Source organism: Centruroides vittatus, unplaced genomic scaffold, assembly GCF_030686945.1.
Source record: "Centruroides vittatus isolate TY-2023 unplaced genomic scaffold, ASM3068694v2 contig_790, whole genome shotgun sequence".
Taxonomy (NCBI): Eukaryota; Metazoa; Arthropoda; class Arachnida; order Scorpiones; family Buthidae; genus Centruroides; species Centruroides vittatus.
The window spans coordinates 1,453,492-1,472,057 of record NW_027122510.1 but is presented as its reverse complement, the minus strand read 5'-3'; the positions used below and the strand labels follow the sequence as shown (position 1 = coordinate 1,472,057).

The 18,566-nt window shown below is 23.7% G+C and overlaps 1 protein-coding gene across 1 annotated transcript in view; it reads right to left on the bottom strand.

Annotated features, from left to right (window-relative positions):
* Positions 1-15,878, bottom strand: part of LOC136981750 (leucine-rich repeat-containing protein 24-like) — a 31,412-nt gene extending 15,534 nt beyond the window's left edge. The window contains exon 1 of the mRNA XM_067278115.1: positions 15,624-15,878. The gene's annotated coding sequence lies outside the window, so the exon portion shown is untranslated. The remainder of the gene's footprint in view (positions 1-15,623) is intronic.
* Between the last annotated feature and the right edge of the window lie 2,688 nt (positions 15,879-18,566).

Below are 18,566 nucleotides of genomic sequence, written 5' to 3'. Positions count from 1 at the left end.
TTTACTTTAGAATTTATTATAAAATAACAAATGTAATTTATTACAATACTTCTTACTAAAAAGATATATTTTAGCAAAAAATTTAAGGTATATTTTTATTCAGTAGTTTACTATAAGGTTAAGAAAATATATCTTACAAATGTATGTTTTAGAATAAGTGTATCTTAATAAATCTTCTAATTGTGAGATACAGTTTTGATTTTTATAGTAAATTCTAAAATAAAAATATATCTTATTAAATATAGTGTATTTTTATGGTATAATTTACTCTACGGTAAAAAATATAACTTGCTAAAATATCCTTTAATTATGCACAATACATCTCACTAAATCTTCTGATTTTGAGAAACATTTTCAATTAAGAATTTATTGTAAAATAATAAATATCTTAATAAATTTATATTCCTTTACTTGGTAAAATATATATATATATATTTACCTGGATATTTTAAAGTAAACTTTATTTTTAAGGTATATTTTTATTTTATAGTTTACTGTTAAGGTTAAAAAAACTGTAACTTTATTGAAAGTGCACTTTAGTTAAGTGCACCTTATTAAATCTTCTGATTATGAGATACATTTTTAGTTTAAAGTTTATTATAAAAATAAAATATATTTTAATAAATCAACTATATATTACTGTTTTTTCACAGCACATTTTTTTACATTTTAGCAATTTACATGACTATTTAAGTGTTAAATTATTGTTTCTATAAATTTACTATACCTTACGTTATGATTTATAATACTTGTAGTTTTTTTTTTTTTTAATAAAATTAATTGCATTTTTAGAGTTATTTTAGTAAATTCTTCAGATAAAAGGAATTCTTAATAAAAAAATTAAGTTTTCTAAAGTTCTTTATGAAATTTCTCTCTCTTCTTAAACTAAATTATCACTGCCTTTTAAAGAAAATGATAACTGAAAGAACTTCATTATTCTTTTAAAAAAAAGGAAGAAATTGTTATTTATTTAAAAATAAGTGAAGAATTTGTGAATATTTCACATCTTTTTTTGCTTATGCTTGGTTGCAAACATGCATTTTTTATACAAGAAAAGTAACATTTTAGATCTTTTCTACAGACATAGATTCAATGCACCTGCTGCTCCCTATCCAGAATCCTGACTCATGCTTCAGCTATATTTTTTTTAAATGTCAAATATAAGATCAATGAAGTGTTTTTTGATTCCCTGAGAATAAACTAACAGATTGGAAACACATCTTTCAAAAAAAAATACATTTTTTTTAAATCAATTTTTTATATAAATTATAAATGTTATTTTTACCTTTCATGATGAAATATTTCAGAAGAATAATAGCGCATTACGAGACATAGGTGTACCCGAAACACCCACTAAACATTACAAACATACTTTGTAAAGCATGCAGACGTGACCTTAACCTGGCTGAATATTTTAAAATTTAATATGTACACATATAATTTTAATTATTTAGAAATTTCTACATTTATTTTTAAAAAATATTACACTTTAATTTACAAAAAACTGGATATTTTTAAAATAGTGTTTAATAGGTTTAATGATACTGGTTGAGTGTGATTTACTTTCAAATATTCATTCATTATTCAAATAAAAGGATGTTAAATCTAAAAAAATACCTAAAAAAAAAGAAAGAAACTATTAACAAAGCAAGAGTATTCAGTAATTCTTTCCTTTTTTAAACCAACAATGATTGTAATTTAAACAAAAAAGTAAAAAAAACAAGAAGAAGAAGAAAAATCCATGTTAATTAATGCAAAATCTATTAATCGATCTTATTCAAACTGACTTTACATTATTTTTATTTATGTTTTTTAAAATTTTTTTACATTTTTATTATTAAATTCAACAAATTCTTAATGATTAAACCAGTTAAATTGACTTGAAAAAGAATAAATCCTCTTTAGACGAAGCCCTAAAAAATCACATTTTGTATTAAAAATTGTAAAAATATTCTCTTCATTTTAAAAATACAAAAATCTTCATTTTTTTCTTTTTTAATTAGTAAAATTTTCTATATTTATTTAATCTTTAATTTTTCTACTGAAAATGCGCATTAAGTATTATGATTAATAAAGTTGGTGATGAAAGAATAAATTATTAAAATTATTTTAAAAACTGTACAAAATATGTTAAAATTCTCAATTAATTGTAATTAATAAATGCATTTAATTACAATTAATTAATAGCAAAATTTTACAAGTTTTATTTTTAATTGAAAAATGATACATTAATTGAGATAAAATTGGAATTTAAATTAATAAAATAATTAATCCTAAACAATAATTGCGTGATTTACAGTTTTTATTTTTTACAAAATGTCCCTAAAATTATTTGAACAAAATTAAAATTAAAATTAATTAAAATGTTAACTGAATAATTAAGTTTACAATTTACAATTTATTTTATAAAATTCCATTAAGAAAATTGAAAAAAAAAAACATTAAAATTTTAGTAAATAAAATTGGAAATTAAAAATTTATTATTATTATTATTTATTAAATAAGAAGTTAATTGTAAAATTTACGATTATTTTACAAAATAATTATTAAATTAATTAAATAATGGTAATTATTAATAAATAATTGCAAAATTTACTACTTTATATTTTAAATGTTACATTAGTTTAATATGTGTATGTAACATGTTACATACACATATTAAAATAATTTTAATTGTCGTTTGATTTAAAGTAAAAAATATTTTTAAAATTAATTATAACAAATTGTAATTATTATTATTAAATAATAATTAATTGCAATTTTATTTATATTTTTTTTTTTACAAATGCCACTTGAACGTTCAATTAGCGCCAATTTAATTATAATTATAATTAAATTAGTGAAATATTAATTAAATAATTTAAATTATCATTAATAGATGATGAGTGATTAAATCACTTTAAAATTCATTAGAAATTTTTTACAATTATTAGAACAATTGTAACAAAATTACAATTTAAAAAAGAAAAATCATTTCTTAATTAGTGAATTCTCTGTATTTTCTGTTAATATTAATTTTAGAATATAATTAATAATAATTTTAATGTTTAATTATAAAAATGAATTATCGCTCCTGTATGATAATTAATAAATATAATAAAAGGATAAATTATCATCATATTTCAAAAATGGAAGAGTTAAATGAAGTGTTTATGAATTATTCCCTACTTTATCATAGCATTATAATATTACTCTTAGGTTCAATAATTCAAACAATTCCCTTAATAAACATTATCATCATGTTGTAACAATAGAAAAAAAAATAAAAGAAAAATAAATTAAGAAAATAACTTGTAATTTTGAAACTCTTAACCTGGTATGGACTATTATTTTTATCAGTTAATAGTTACAATACAGCTGATTACCCCCTTACACTATTAACACAAATGTCAGATAAGAGTTTGTAAATGTTAAAATTGTTAAATGTGTGGAGAATGTCAATTAGTTTTTCGATTAATCTGATTAAAATTAGTTATATCATTTACATTTTTTTGTTAATATATTTAAAGCCATTAAAGGTAATACTGTTGATTTATCATCATCATGTCTATTTTTAACGTAACCCAGTTATTATAGTTAATATTGAGAATTCCGTTATGAAAGTAAGTACTCTACTTGTTCACTTATCTATGAATGTTATCGAATATCCACTTATCTAAAAATGTGGGACAGTATTCGTGTCTTCGTCCCGAACCAAGTGGTGTTACTTGGAGAAACGTAAGAAGGTACTTGACATATAATTGAGTTGGAGGAATTCGAAAGTAAATCATTTAAGTCCCTTTTCTAGTTATGTACTTAATTAAAAATTTAAAATAAACTGTGAATACGATGAAATACTGCTTGAAAAATCAACTGGTTCAAGTGAATCACCAATATAAGTGACTTGGGAAATCATAAATAAAAAAAGAACCTCATATAAAAATATCCAATATAAATAAAAATATCAACAATATTCAAACAAAATACATTTTCTAAAAATGACTCTTGCTACATATTCGTGGTTATATATCACTCTTTGTATATATGTAGAAGTTCTGCATAATCATATCTTTCTTGTGCCTCCAGGCGCGAAGTTTGATGGAGAAAGTCGCAAAATTGAACTGCAGTTTTCTCTAGGGACATTTGATGGAAAGTCTTAGTCAAGCGATCGAAACCGGAATCGAAAATATACCCTTTAAAATGTCTATTGTATTTTTGAGAATACAAAAATCCCATATCTTCTTCAAACTATCCCTTAACTTGACTGATTTAATCATAAAACATGAGCCTTCAGGATGAATTCTTTTATATAAATATACATCAGACACTTATAAAAGTTGAAGTCTCAATGAATAACAAAAAAATAATAATAAAAACTCGAAAAAAAAATTTTTTTCTTCCTGAGTGCTTTGAAAGAAGATTTCGTAATAGCCTTTGAAAGATACTATTTGATTTTTAACTGAATCATATCAATTCTTAACAACTGATAATGTAATTCTAAAAATTCTGGCAAATACGTTGTAGTTTTTTTTTACTTCATTTTATTCTAGATAAGTTCATTTTTCCGATATAATCCGCACAAATCTATTATTAAACTTCGCATCCAATTGAAATCAAAACACTCCAGTTATTTATTTACTATTACAGTCATGAATCTAATTATCACTTTCAATACAATTTCTAGATTATTAATTGTATAGCATTTAACAATAAATAAGATTATTCATTAATTTGTTAAATACTGAGTTACAAAACAATACAAATTAAATTTTAAATTAGCTATTTCATAATTAATGAGTTTATAGAATGTACAAATCCTTGTTGAAAGCTTTATCACTCTTCGTGTCGTATACTCGATGCAGAAGATAATTAGAGATGATACTATAGTAACAATAATACTAATACTATAGTAGCTTAGGTATACAGAAACAATTTATCCATTTTCTCATGCCTAATATAAATAAATGTATGACCTATAAAATCTAACCTGTTGTGAAAATACTGAAGTACCTACAGATGTGTACTATAAGACGATCATTTAAGTAGAACAGGTAATAACAATCAAAGAAAAGGAGGGAATCATTTTTCTTCACAACGTAACTCCTAAAGAAAGTAATTACTAAGTGGAACTTAAGATCCTCTCTATACTAATGGACCCCCAAATAAAATTTAAATTACCCAAACAACACATTAATTTAAACGTAATGGAAACAAAAATCTCATCGATTTGCGAAAGCGCTCGAAGGTTGTTCCCTCCCTTGCAGGAAGCTAAAAATATTTCAAGTAGTTGATTAAAATATCAATAGTTGGATCAAATATAAAATATAATATCGTCAAATTTAATAAATAATAAATCAACCTTCTTTAATATCGTTAAAAATAAAAGCACAGTTAGCTTTAGTAAGAAAGTTTCGAAGTTCGCTGCGAGTAATCGCCTTTTTTTTATAACGTTGCTAGATGGATTTTTCTCATTTACCATTGTTACTTAATATCTTGAGACTTGTGTGATAAATTGTTGAAAAATCTTTTGAGAATTAAATCAAAACAAATCCACCTTACGCTAGATATAATTCCTATAATCCCATGAGAAATCTTAAAGTGAGAAATATCCAACTCCACAATTTACCATGAAGTATACACCGCCTCTTAAACTCCCTCAGGAATGTCTTACTGATATGGAACCCAACTTCAATCATTGTCAGATGGAACATCAAAAGAGAAAGAATAAGGAAACGTTACTTACTTTACGCTGTAAAGGACCATAGTGAAGTATAACATTCTAAAAAATTCAAGGAAACACCAACTTAGATACCGTTAAATACATATGAAAATAAGGCGTTACCTTTATCTCACACGATTAAGTATTTTGTGATGTATTTCTTTACTTTTTTTTTTCTTTGAAACAACAGTAAACTCCTTTGTATAGTATTTTGTTACATGGCTGTTCACCCCGGAATTGTTATGGTTATTGCTTTGTAAGTGGACTATGAAAAAGTTAAAGAGAAATTTTTCAGGATTAAACTTAACTCCCCATTACTGAACTGTAACTGAACTTAATGCTGATGTATCTTTATGTTTAAATATTCAGGAATTTTTCTATTTTATCTTTAAAGATTTCTTTTAAGTTTTAATTAAAATATTAGCAAAATAAAATACTTCTTCTTAATTTAAATATATACATATATATAAATTAATATATAAAATTATATTTTTAGATGTTAAAACTTCCTTAGAACTGTATTCTTTATTTTTAATATAAAACAAATATATACATTTGGAATATCTTAAATCTAAAAAAAAAACAAATTTTTATAAATATAAAAATACAAAATGCAAATTTTATTCAATTTCTACCAAATAAAATAGCATTTTTAGTCGGTTTATATAATTAAAAAAAATTTTTTTTATATGTTAAAAACATTTTAAACGTTCATTCTTTTTACATGAATAAATAAAGATTCATTAAGAACTTCTTTAAAACTTTAAAAAGTTTTTAATGAATTTAAAATGGAGAATTATAATTTATAAATGAAAAATAATGAATATAATTTTTATTAAATTATTTTTAAAATAAATAAAAATCTAATTAGTTATTTACGTGTTAAAGTGCTAAAAATTAAAATATATTCTAAGAATTCTTTGAATTTTTCTTCAGGGTTTTCTTTTGAAATTATTATTATTATTATTATTATTAATATTATTATTAAATTTTATACACATTAAATTCTTAAATAAGTTATTTTTTAACTTAAAACAAAATATATCTTGAATAATTTATTCGTGATGTTTTTTTGATGTTGAATATTAAAATATAAATTTTAATATAATTTTTTAGTAACTTTAAAATATTTTAAATTAAAAATAACTACTTTTAAATTCTAAATTATATATATTTTTGCATAAATTTTATATAAAACTCTTGTTTATTTTATACAAAAATTTTTTATTTATATTTTAGAATATTCACTTTTATATATTTTTTTTATTTTAAAAAAATTCAAAAAAATAATTTAATTAAATTTCTAAATTAATTAATTTTTTTTTTTGTTAGTATTTAATTTTATACCTAAGCAAACTTGATACTTTAATTTAAATATACTTAGAAATAAACAAGATTTCTAAATTTATTTTTAAATGTATTACATGTTTTATAAAATTAGAAACTAATTAATTTTTTTTAAAAATATTTTTATATATTTTACTTCAAAGATCGATTGAAGATAGAAATCATTTTGAAGGTTTCTGTTAACAATGGTTAAAGTAAATGTGGTTCAAAGGTCATTCTAAGGCTTCCAAACCTAGTTCAAAGGTCATAGCTATGGTTTCTAACAAAGATCAGATAATTACAGTACAACTGGAAATACAGTAAACAACATATAGGAGAAACTCTAAGAAATAATTTAAAAATAATTAAACCAGGCATAGAAATTATTTAAAATTTTTAAATAATTAATTTTTTATTACTTAATTATATATTTACTTTTAATATTTAATAATATTAACATACAAGCTCCACTAAGTTTGCTGTTTTTTTTTTTTGATTCTGTGTTTGTCTTAAAAATCCAAAAAGATAATTAAATATGCGCAATATTGTTGTATACTTTTTTTTTCTAAAAAAAAGAAAAAAATGCAACATTAATTTCAATTGATAAAATTAGAAGATTGAACAGAACGAAAACAATGTTTTAAGGAAGAACAAATAGTAAACTGCTTCAGGGCTGAGGAGGTGATTGTCCAGAAAGATGTGGGAGGAGGGAAGAATGGGGATGAAACAAGCCTTATTAAATAGGTGTGTGATTAAACCCCAAAGGTCTCTGTCTAATTAACACACCAGAAAATTTACGTCCTCCTGTAATGATATATACTACAGGGCGATTTCATGTGTGAAATTTTCATCATTAAACGAAGCTGATTCAAGTCAACCGCATACAAATCAATGGAAATCTTTGCTGACATGATTCAATTATATATAGAGTACACACGTATTCAATAAGAAAAAGAAAAAAAAAGTGAAAGATTTTTTAGAAAATAATAATAATAATATGCATATTTTAGCATATTGATCACTTACATCTTAATATGGTTCATTAGATTATTGACAAAGCTCTTAAGTGAAGTTGAATGTTAGAAAAGTTTATAAAGGAAAATCAAATATTTTAAAGTTCTTATTGTTTAAATAATAATAATAATAATTAAATTTTCATAATATAAATTTTACTAAATTCAATTTCTTAAAAATAAAATCAAAACAATCCAAGAGGTAGAATTTGGTTTTTATTTTTGCTGTTATTTCTCTCAATTTATTTATGTTATAAATTTTCTTGTGTTTTTTCAGTACATTTTTAATTTTTTATAATATTTTTTTCTAAAAAGGTTAATTACTTTTTCATTAATGTCCTCACTTTATAAACGCTGTAACAATTTTTCAAATACCTTTAAAAAAACGCGTAACATTTAAGTAAATTCGATTCGTTAATTAATTACATTTAATTTTATTAAACTACATTTTTTTTCTCCTTTTAATTAATAAAAAATATAGTTAAACTGTTTAAATCCAATTTATTATAATTAAGTTTTTCAACTTTAAGTAATTTTACATTTTAAAATTCTATTTTATCAAAAACTACGCCATTTTTTTTATAAGTCAAGAGAGTGCACTTATTTATCTAGAAATAATTCATTTTAAAAAAAAATTTAAATTTATTAGAATTCTAGAAGAAAAATTTAATCATATTGAATGATTTCTTTGAATGTCATTCGCAGCATGAGTTTATAATTAAGAGCTGACAAAAATTTATTTTTCCAAACCATGTTTTGATTGTTCGTTTCTTAGAAGTTGTAACATGATTTCATTATGGAAGATTACAAGATTGGATTACCAAAATTTACTAAGCTGTAAGTGACAGCTGAACATGCAATATCTAGCAGGTTGGCGCCAAGATAGGGAAGATTGAAGCTTCCATATCATTGTCGACGATAAATCATAGCTAAGACAGATTGTCTACATCTTTCTTCCAAACATCATACGATTTGGCATCACATCCTCCATTTTTTTTTCTCTCTCTCCCTCTCTTTTTTTTTTATTGAAATTCACTTAGGTGACTCATGAAAGTCTTCGTGATAAATAGACCATTTATAAATCCTTTAAAGAATTAAATTATTAACTTCAAAGAAAGCAAATAAAATTACTATGTTAAATGGAGTTACGAATGGCCTTCAATTCTCGTGTATAATTAACAATAAAATTAATGGATTTATTTTCGAATTTAAACATGTTTAAACACGTCTTTCCACCACTTAAATCCTTTATAAAGGAATTAAATTTTTAAAAAAATATCAAGTAAACTCGTTTTTTAAGCTCTTAAATAAAATTATATATGATCTTCGTCTTTTATATATAATTAACAATTTAAAAGAAAAAAAATAATCAATTTGGACAAGTCCGAACTTGTCAGACTTAAAATATATAATGCTCCAACGATAAAAATTAATGAGTTTTTCTAGTAAATATTGAATTTTAATCTATTTTTTATGTTAGAAAAGTAAATGTCAGTAGTCTTATTAAAAGATTTATCACTACTAAAGAATACTTTTAACGAGTTTGAATTAAATGAATAAATAAGTAAATGTATTAATGGCTTATTTAAATTGTCAATATTTTAAAATAGTTTCTTTTCTTCTTTAATTTTTGTGGGAAAATTTGATGTTACGATTGTCATAAAGATTAAAAATATATATATACAGTATATATGACAATAATGTGTAATCTCTGACGTTCTTACTCGACCTCTTCAAGCGCGATTACTGAAAAGATAATGTCTTTTATCTAACTTCTGAGTGTTTTTTTGTCATCCTAAGCGTTTTCTAGTTGAAGATAAGTGTTTTTTTTTTCTATATTCTATATTTTTCTATTAAATTTCCGTGTTAATATGATTTTTATATGATGGACTGAACCTTGTTAGTTAGAAACACAAAGCACTTTCAGTCTCAAAAAAGTCATCAAAAAAATCTATAACGTAGAAAATGTAATTAAAAAATTTAATTACAATTAAATATCTGTTTAAAATGTATATTATGTAATAAATTAAGCTTTAGTTATTACTATTAAGTATTTTGCTTTATCATCATCAGCATCATTATTTTATTCTACTAAAGAATGTGTATATATGTTAATTTATTACATAACAAAAATCTTTTATAATTAAATTTAATTTCAATATAATTTTTAAATAATTAAATATTTTAATTATATTCTCTATAAACTTCTCTAAAAACGAAATTAATTTACTTTGTATACAGTAAAACGTATACAAAACGGAAATAAATATTCGGTCCCGCACGAGTCTGGTTTACACAGGTTTTATTGTATATATTTTCTATATAAAAATATATTTAAAAGTTAAACGTATTGCTTATTTATTTACCTTATAATTAAAAGGTATATAGGATGTAAATATAATATATTATTTATGTTAAATTGTATTACTTTTGTAAGATTTAAGAATATCATCAAAAATTAAAGGAGTACATAAAATGTGACTTTAACTGATCTTTCGTCTTGTTAAAGTAAATTAATTTATAATGATTGCAAACAGATTTTCTTTTCAAATTGTCTCTTGAATGCTGTTAGAAAAGATCGATGGATTCGTCAAACGTTAATGAAAACGAAACCCCATTTTGTTTATGTAATTGCAACTATTGGCTAACGTACAGTACATGATTTTTTTTTTCTATTAAACTAGAGCATCAGAACTAATAAATTTATATATAAACTCTACTATAAATTTCCGTGTGTGATCAGCATTTAAAATTTTGCAAACGTCTGTTTGTATATTGCTCAGGCATGGACAGCAATTACATACAGAAATCGATTGAGCAATACATAAAATTTTATATTTATTGTACACTTTTATATTTCATTTCTTCGTACAAAATTTTAAGTATATATATATATATATATTACACTATACTTTTATGTTATTTTACTTTTAATAATATAAATTGAGAAAGTTAAGTGGGTAACTCAAGTAATACATAAATGCACCATAGATTGCTATCAAGTACTAAGAAGTAATTTATTTATTATCTTATACGTATTAAATCAGGTGAAGTAATATATAAAATAGTACATATTTAATAGTAAAATTTTAAAATAATTTTATACAAAATGTGGTCTAAATATAAATATTTTATATATTTTTTAATATTGTACTTTATATATTACTTTACTAATTTAATTATGTATAAAATAATAAATAAACTATAGTAATTAAATCAAGCTTTTTCTTAAATAGAAAACAGCTCTAATTACTTATAATGCTTTAAAAATAATATAAAGATATAAATATTTTACAGTTAAATGAATTAAACATTCAATAATTGTAATTTACTTGTTACTTTCATTTATTTTTAAGTAAGTAAAACATGTTTTACGTTTAAGTATGAACACAAATAACCCTCACAGATGGACTATATAAGGCATAAAATATTTACATTTATATTATATTTTATATTTTTTTTTATATCAAGTTATATGAAAAATTTTACTTTTAAATATGGACTACTTTATATATTACTTTACCTATTTAAATATGTATAAAATAATAAATAAATTACTTTGTAGTAATTAACAGTAGACTCTGCTATTTATGCTTACTTTTATTAATCATAAATAGGTAAAGTAATATATAAAACAGTGCTTATTTAAAAGTAAAATACTTTATTTTTTTAATTTATTAATTAAATTAGAAAAATAAAAGTTATATTTATTAAAAATAAATAAATTCAATATGGTAAGTAATGCATTAATACAACTGTCAAGTACTGTGTAGTAATTTATTTATTATTTTATACATATTTAAATGGGTGAAGTAATATATGAAATAGTGCATATTTAACAGTAAAATTTTTATACAATTTTGTATAAAAAATGAATATAAAATGTAATATAAAAATAAATATTTTATGCCCTGTGCAGTCAATTTTCTTATATAATAAATGTTCACGCTTAGAAATATATAAGTTCTTCTTTATTTATTTAAAAATAAATACAAAATTACTCTTAAGGTTGTTACTATTTTAAAATTCTTAATTTACTTACTATAAAATAAATACTGCCATTAAAAATTAAAATCTAATAAAATTATTAATGTATAAATAATAAAATTATATCCAGATTTTTTTTTGTAATTTTATGTAAATCATGTTACAAAAAACAATAACAATTAAAACATCGATAAATACTTTAACTTGAAAATGAACCAACAGGGATTAATATACTTTTAACTCCACAATTTTTTTTTATTTTTCGCTTAATAAATTTGTCAGGTTTTATCAAATTAAGAGACAAGTATGTTATGGATGAGGCAATTTGATGAGAAAACTGAGAAATGTTAAATTATTATAATAGGACGCCAGTTGGATATTTAATTTGACAGACTTGACATCTTAGTGCGAAGAAAATCATCTTGTCGCCTTTTTTTTCTCCTTTTCTTCCCCCCTCTTCTCTTCTTCAAACTACTTATTTTCTATCTCATAAAGGAATTTTTAAAGAAGAGAAAAGCAAGTTCAAAGTTAGGTTATGCCAAAATTTCTAAAAGTGATATCTCATAAAACCATCAAAACATAAGACAGTTTTCGACCACAAAATTAATCAAGAGTATCTTATAACTAAAGTTTCATATACTATTAACTTTAAATTAAATATCAAAATTATCAATCTCTCTGTAGATTTTTTTTTATAATTGTCTGAGATGATAAAGTTACAAATTAAAATAACGAATTGAATATTTATATAGAGAATGATTTTCTTTGTTAATGTCATGAAAAATAATAAAGTAAATTAAACTTATTTCCCTACATAATTTCCTGTATAAAAATTCCTATTTAATTATTGTTTTTTACAGCAATTAAATAGGTATTTATATAGAGAACAATGATTAATATACTGTGAAATCAGTAGAGATTTGTTTTAATTTTTATAATTTTTCAAGTTAAAAAGCCTTTAATTAAAATATTTATTTAAAAAAAAAATAAAAAGTTTCTTTATAATTTTTATATAATTTCATATATAAAATTATTTTTTACAACAATTAAACAGGTATTTACGTGGAAATTAATGAATATGTAAGTACATTAATTTTCTATATAAATACCTATTTAATTATTATTTTTTTACAACAGTTAAGTTATTTATATTGTAAAAAAATTAGTAATAATATTTTATATAATAATTAATTAAAATATTATTCTTTAATTAACAATCTACCTTATTGATGTTTTAGTTATGAAATCATATATATTTAATTTTAACTTTTTTTAATAAATGTATGTTATTTAGGAAGAAGCTACTATGCAATATTTAATGCTCTATGTTTTAATAATAGATACCTATATCTAGGTAGAGGAGCAATAACAATTAAAATAAAGTAGAAATACAGTATATCTATATTGAAACACTATTGATTGTTAGGAAGGAACAGAATTTTATTTATTTCTTAATTATTATCTTATTATTATTTAAATTTATGTTGAAAATATTGACCAAAATGATTTTTCTTAGTTATTAGCTTAAATTAATCATGGTTAAAAAAATATTTAAATTAAATTAAAAGATTAGTTTGAAACAAATTGATAAATGCTTTTATTTTATTGTTATTGTTATAGTTTGATTTTTTTTCAAGTTTTTAATTCTATTAGAAGGATTTTCTTTTCGGCGATTATTGATAATTCTACACGGTCCAAATCTCATGGAAAAATAATTTGAAATTTTCCTTGCATGAAAAGATTTTTAAATTTGTTTTTTTTTTTTATTATTATTATTTTTTATTTTAGTTCAGAAAGAGCAAGAGAAAGAGAAAACTGGAGATTTTTCGATAGTTTTCTTTGATTTTTATCTTCTCTTATGTATATCTTGTATCAATATATATATATATATATAAACTTTCTTTCTACATATATATATGTTTTTTCCCCACAAAAAATTCCATTCTGGATATTTTAAAACCTTTTTTCTTGAATAAAATTGATGTAAAATAATTATTTAATCGATTTAAAATAGCAAAAATTAATTTTTTAAAAATATATTTTTCTTTCTAAAAGTACATTTTTTGGGTATGTAAAGAAGTAATATGTAATTTTGTTATAAAGGACATTTATTACGTATTGCGTAAGATGTTTTTGATGATTGTTTATTACAGGAAATAGTATCCTGTTATGAATAAATGTTTTCAAAGTTACGTAATATCGATTGGAATTTTTAGAAACGTGTGTTTTGTCTAAATATTTTAAGTTTATGTTACATTAAATGAAATATTATTATTACTTTTATTATTATTACAAAATAGGGTGGTCTAAAAGTCGGTTATCCGAGTTTCGTTGTGTGTTCCAGGTGCTGTTCCAGGTGTCTCAGTCGTGAACTGTGTTGAAAACATGTTTTTCTTAAGCAAAATGTATGAGAACAAATTTAACTAAAATTTAAAAACAAATAAATAAATAAAAAAGAATGACCCCCTAATGAGTGTAAGTAAATTAATAAATTATATCAGGTAAATACATAAATTACACTCATTCATTTATCAGATTATTTATCTGTAAATTTAAGTCAGCCATTTTTTTTTTTTGTCTTTAGATTTCATGTGGATAAATGGGTATAATAATAATAAACGTACCTGACATAGAAACCCAAATCTAATTCGTTTTGATTAATAATATGAAATGTCCTTTTCATAAAAGAACACTTTTTAGATAATGACATTCTAAGAAAACATTAATCATCTTTCGAGTATTAGATGAATCAGTATCGTAATTTGATAATATAAGAGTAACTTTATACGCTTTTTTTTAGAATTTCTCCGGAAATGGAAGGAGTTTTAATTAAATTAACATTACAAAATAACCATCATTAACTCAAATTGTATAGTAAGAGAGTAGGAAAAATATAATTATCTTATGGTTTTTTTTCCTCCCTCCCCTTCCTCCTCTTTTATATTAATAATGGTTGTATATACTAAAAAGGGGGATTGGTATATGGAGTGGAAGAAAAACTTTCTTTTCATGTTTACGCGAACGGAAGGAAGTGAATTAGCTTCGTCTCTGATCTGAACGTTTACCGACAGGTACGTAACTACAATCAACTTCTTTGGACCAAGTCACGTTTTGCAGTTTGCTTGCTTTGCTTTAACGGGGTGATCTACCAACCCGGCTGAGTATTGATCAATTATAACAAACCCAAAAGTGTTTTTCCACCATTTTTATAGCTTACTATTACTTAAAGCAGCTTTCATTGTTTGGTATGTATGACCCGTTTATTACAGTAGAAAAAATTAGAAAAAATTAAGGTAAACCTATCCCTCACATCATGTGTGTGTGTATATGTATATATATATATATATATATACTACACACACACATCAATTGTTTGTCTGGTATTCTTCCTGCTCTGACCGGTATAACAGCATGCGACAGTATAAAGTAATTATCTTACTAGTTTCTTAAAAGTTATTTTTTTATTAACGTATTGTACTTACTGTACAGTAGAGTTTTTTAAATAATATTTAACTGTTACTACTTACAATTATATACATACGTATGCGAGCAAGTTACATATATTATGAGTAATGATAAAAGATTATGGCGTGACTCACCTGGGACGAGAGATAACCGTCCTGTACGTAGTGGGTCTTCGAAAGGTCATAATCCAATCTCATCAAACGAGACAAGTTAAAGAATGGCAATTGTCTCGACGGTTGTAGGACGTTGTGTGTATCGAAAACCAAATTTTCCACCAACATACAAGTATCAGCCACATGCTAAACCTGTGAGTCACAACGCGTTTCGCCCATCATCTAGCAACGTACCAAATGCTGTACCCTCTGTCCACTGTTTACACTTGCTGTGTGACGACAGAGGGCGCTCGTGCTTTAGAAGGCCGCCCACGATAGAGATTTGAGACCGATTGGTCCAACATTATTCAAGACGATTTATTAATATTTAAATAATTGTCCATGCTTAATGGTTTCGCTTGTTTCGTATTTAATTGCGCATTCTCTTTTCCTGCTTTTCTATACATTAATTACTCGTTTTTTTTCTTCTCTTTTATTTTATTCATTTTTATAAATGTATTTAAATTATAATAATTGCTTATATTTTAATATATTTCTTCTTAATATATTTTTTTTTAAATTACAATATTCATGAAATATATTCTTTAATATTTTAACGAGCAAATTTATATTTTAATTTAAATGTATTGAAATTTATACGTTTCCATCCACGTTTTAATTTATAAGCATTAATTATTTATATCATCTGAATAGCAATTATGTATATTTTATGTGTGTTATAAGAAAAATAATTATTCTAATTAATTTTCGACGTTATATAGGGGTACAGTACCTTCGTAATAATATTAGGTAGGACATTACTTTATGGAACTTTACATAGGGGTTCTTTTTAAATAAATTAGGTAGTCCTTTTATAATATAAAGGTTATATAGAGGTTCTTTTATCTAAAAATTTCTTCAAATTGTTTAGAGGAAATGCCGAAAAATATCAAGTAAAATTTGTAATAATTTTACACATTTTCTAGTGAATTTCTCAACGTTATAACGCGTGTAAAACCTTTTATAAAATACGTTTATTGCAACACTATACCATCTCGGGTAACTATAAGGAAGACATTTGAAATATTATCCAACATCTACACCTCATAGTTGTTGGGCAAGAAGTGTGACTGACTAACTTCCTTAGTGCGAGCAAGGTCATTGGGCTGTACGCCAAGTAAAACACGTTGGACAATGTACAGGTTGGCCCCGCATAGCACACATATTTCTGTAAAGAATTCTTCGATATCGATTGTAAAACACAAAATACATTATTTTTTTTTTAAAAAAAAAAGAAAGAAATATGTCAATCAAGGTATAGATAAAGTTAAGCGTTACTGATAGGCACGTGAATTGAAGTATCGAACATCTGATGGAGCATAATGGTATAGAACAAGTCGATAACAAAGACATCAATAGTTTTGTCAAATGGGACTTAGTTCTATCTCTTGTGCAGTAGTGTTAGTAATTAACAGGGACCACGTGGGAATTGCCAGGTGATACTCTCTATCCACATTTCAGCCACTCTGTGCTTGTCAACCAGCAATGATAGATGGGTTATTTCCTGTCTTTAGACGAGAGAATCTGACCAACCTAGTTTTGACATAGTGTCGTTAATATTCACAAGGGAATTTTCGGATGATACATAAGGATGTGATCCTGATTACGCTCTGATTGATGTTGAAAAAATGAGTCGCACTGTTGCTTCAGTGTATTGAGTTAACTTCCATTACAATTTTTTATTAAAGTTAATTCCACAAAGTAATAACTCATATAGAGCGTATCTTGATAAAAATTCTACTACTCGTTTGTCCTTTTTTTCTGATGTTTTATCGATATTTTGTTTTGTTTTTTAAATGCCTTATCTATCTGCAGATTGGGCAAATCAAATTGGGACAAGTTTCTCCTATTGTTTCCTTAAATTGTGCAATGATACTTTCTGTAATTATTCAGAAATATTGCTTTGTCCTTTTCGATATTTAATACTATTTTTATCTACACTCCTATTTGTTGTAAGATTGTGAAACGTGATTTAGTGGAAAAATACATATTTCAATAATCGTGAATATTCGTGAATAATTTGATGAAAAATCACTAAATATTGTATTATGTACAATACTTCGATTTGTTCTTGTGTTATTTAATACTGTTCCCCATTTGTTACAAGTTGGTAATTTAATCAAAGATATATTAATTAATAATTAGGCCTCATCTCCTCGCTGTTGGATAAGGCCTCAATTACAGGTGATACTTTTAGTGATTGGTCTGCAGGGCGCTTTGACACGTGGCTCACAATGGTTCGTTAGTAGATTGTGCAAGATGATAATTCTATTGAAAAAAAAAACGTATTGTAATACTGTAATTAGGCCCTATCGCGTGGATTTTATAGGACCTCAACTACTGTGGTTGTTTCTTAATTTGAGGCCCTGACTAAATGACTTTGAGGTCCTCAATTAGTATGAGGACCATCAGAGTCATTTGGTCAGGGTCTCAAATTTCTTGTCTATTTAAAAATTCTTGCCAAATTTTATTAATTAGAAAATACAATACCATTTTTAAACTTTGTTTTATTTTTCTATTACACTAAGGGATCTGAAATAGCTAATGGCCCGGCTTTCCTCGATCTCCGAGAAGCAGTAATTGATAATAAAAAGAAATATTTTATTATGTACAAACTTTTATTTTAGAGAAGAAATAATAAATATATATACTTCTAGCTTTATTTTCTCTTATTTATTTTAGAAATTCTATATTTTTCTATATGCAAAACGTCAGATCGAATTCTTATTAAAACCACTGTTTTGTAGTGAACCAAAGAAAATAAAAAAGTATATAAGAAAAGAATTTTTCTAAGGTTAAGACTTGACTAGCAATAATATAGGACATGATAAAAGCAATAACATTCCAACAAAATACAAGTTTGTTATAAAAGAAAAGAAGAAAAACAAAAGCAAGTTAAAAGACAAAAAAAGAAAAAATAAAGAG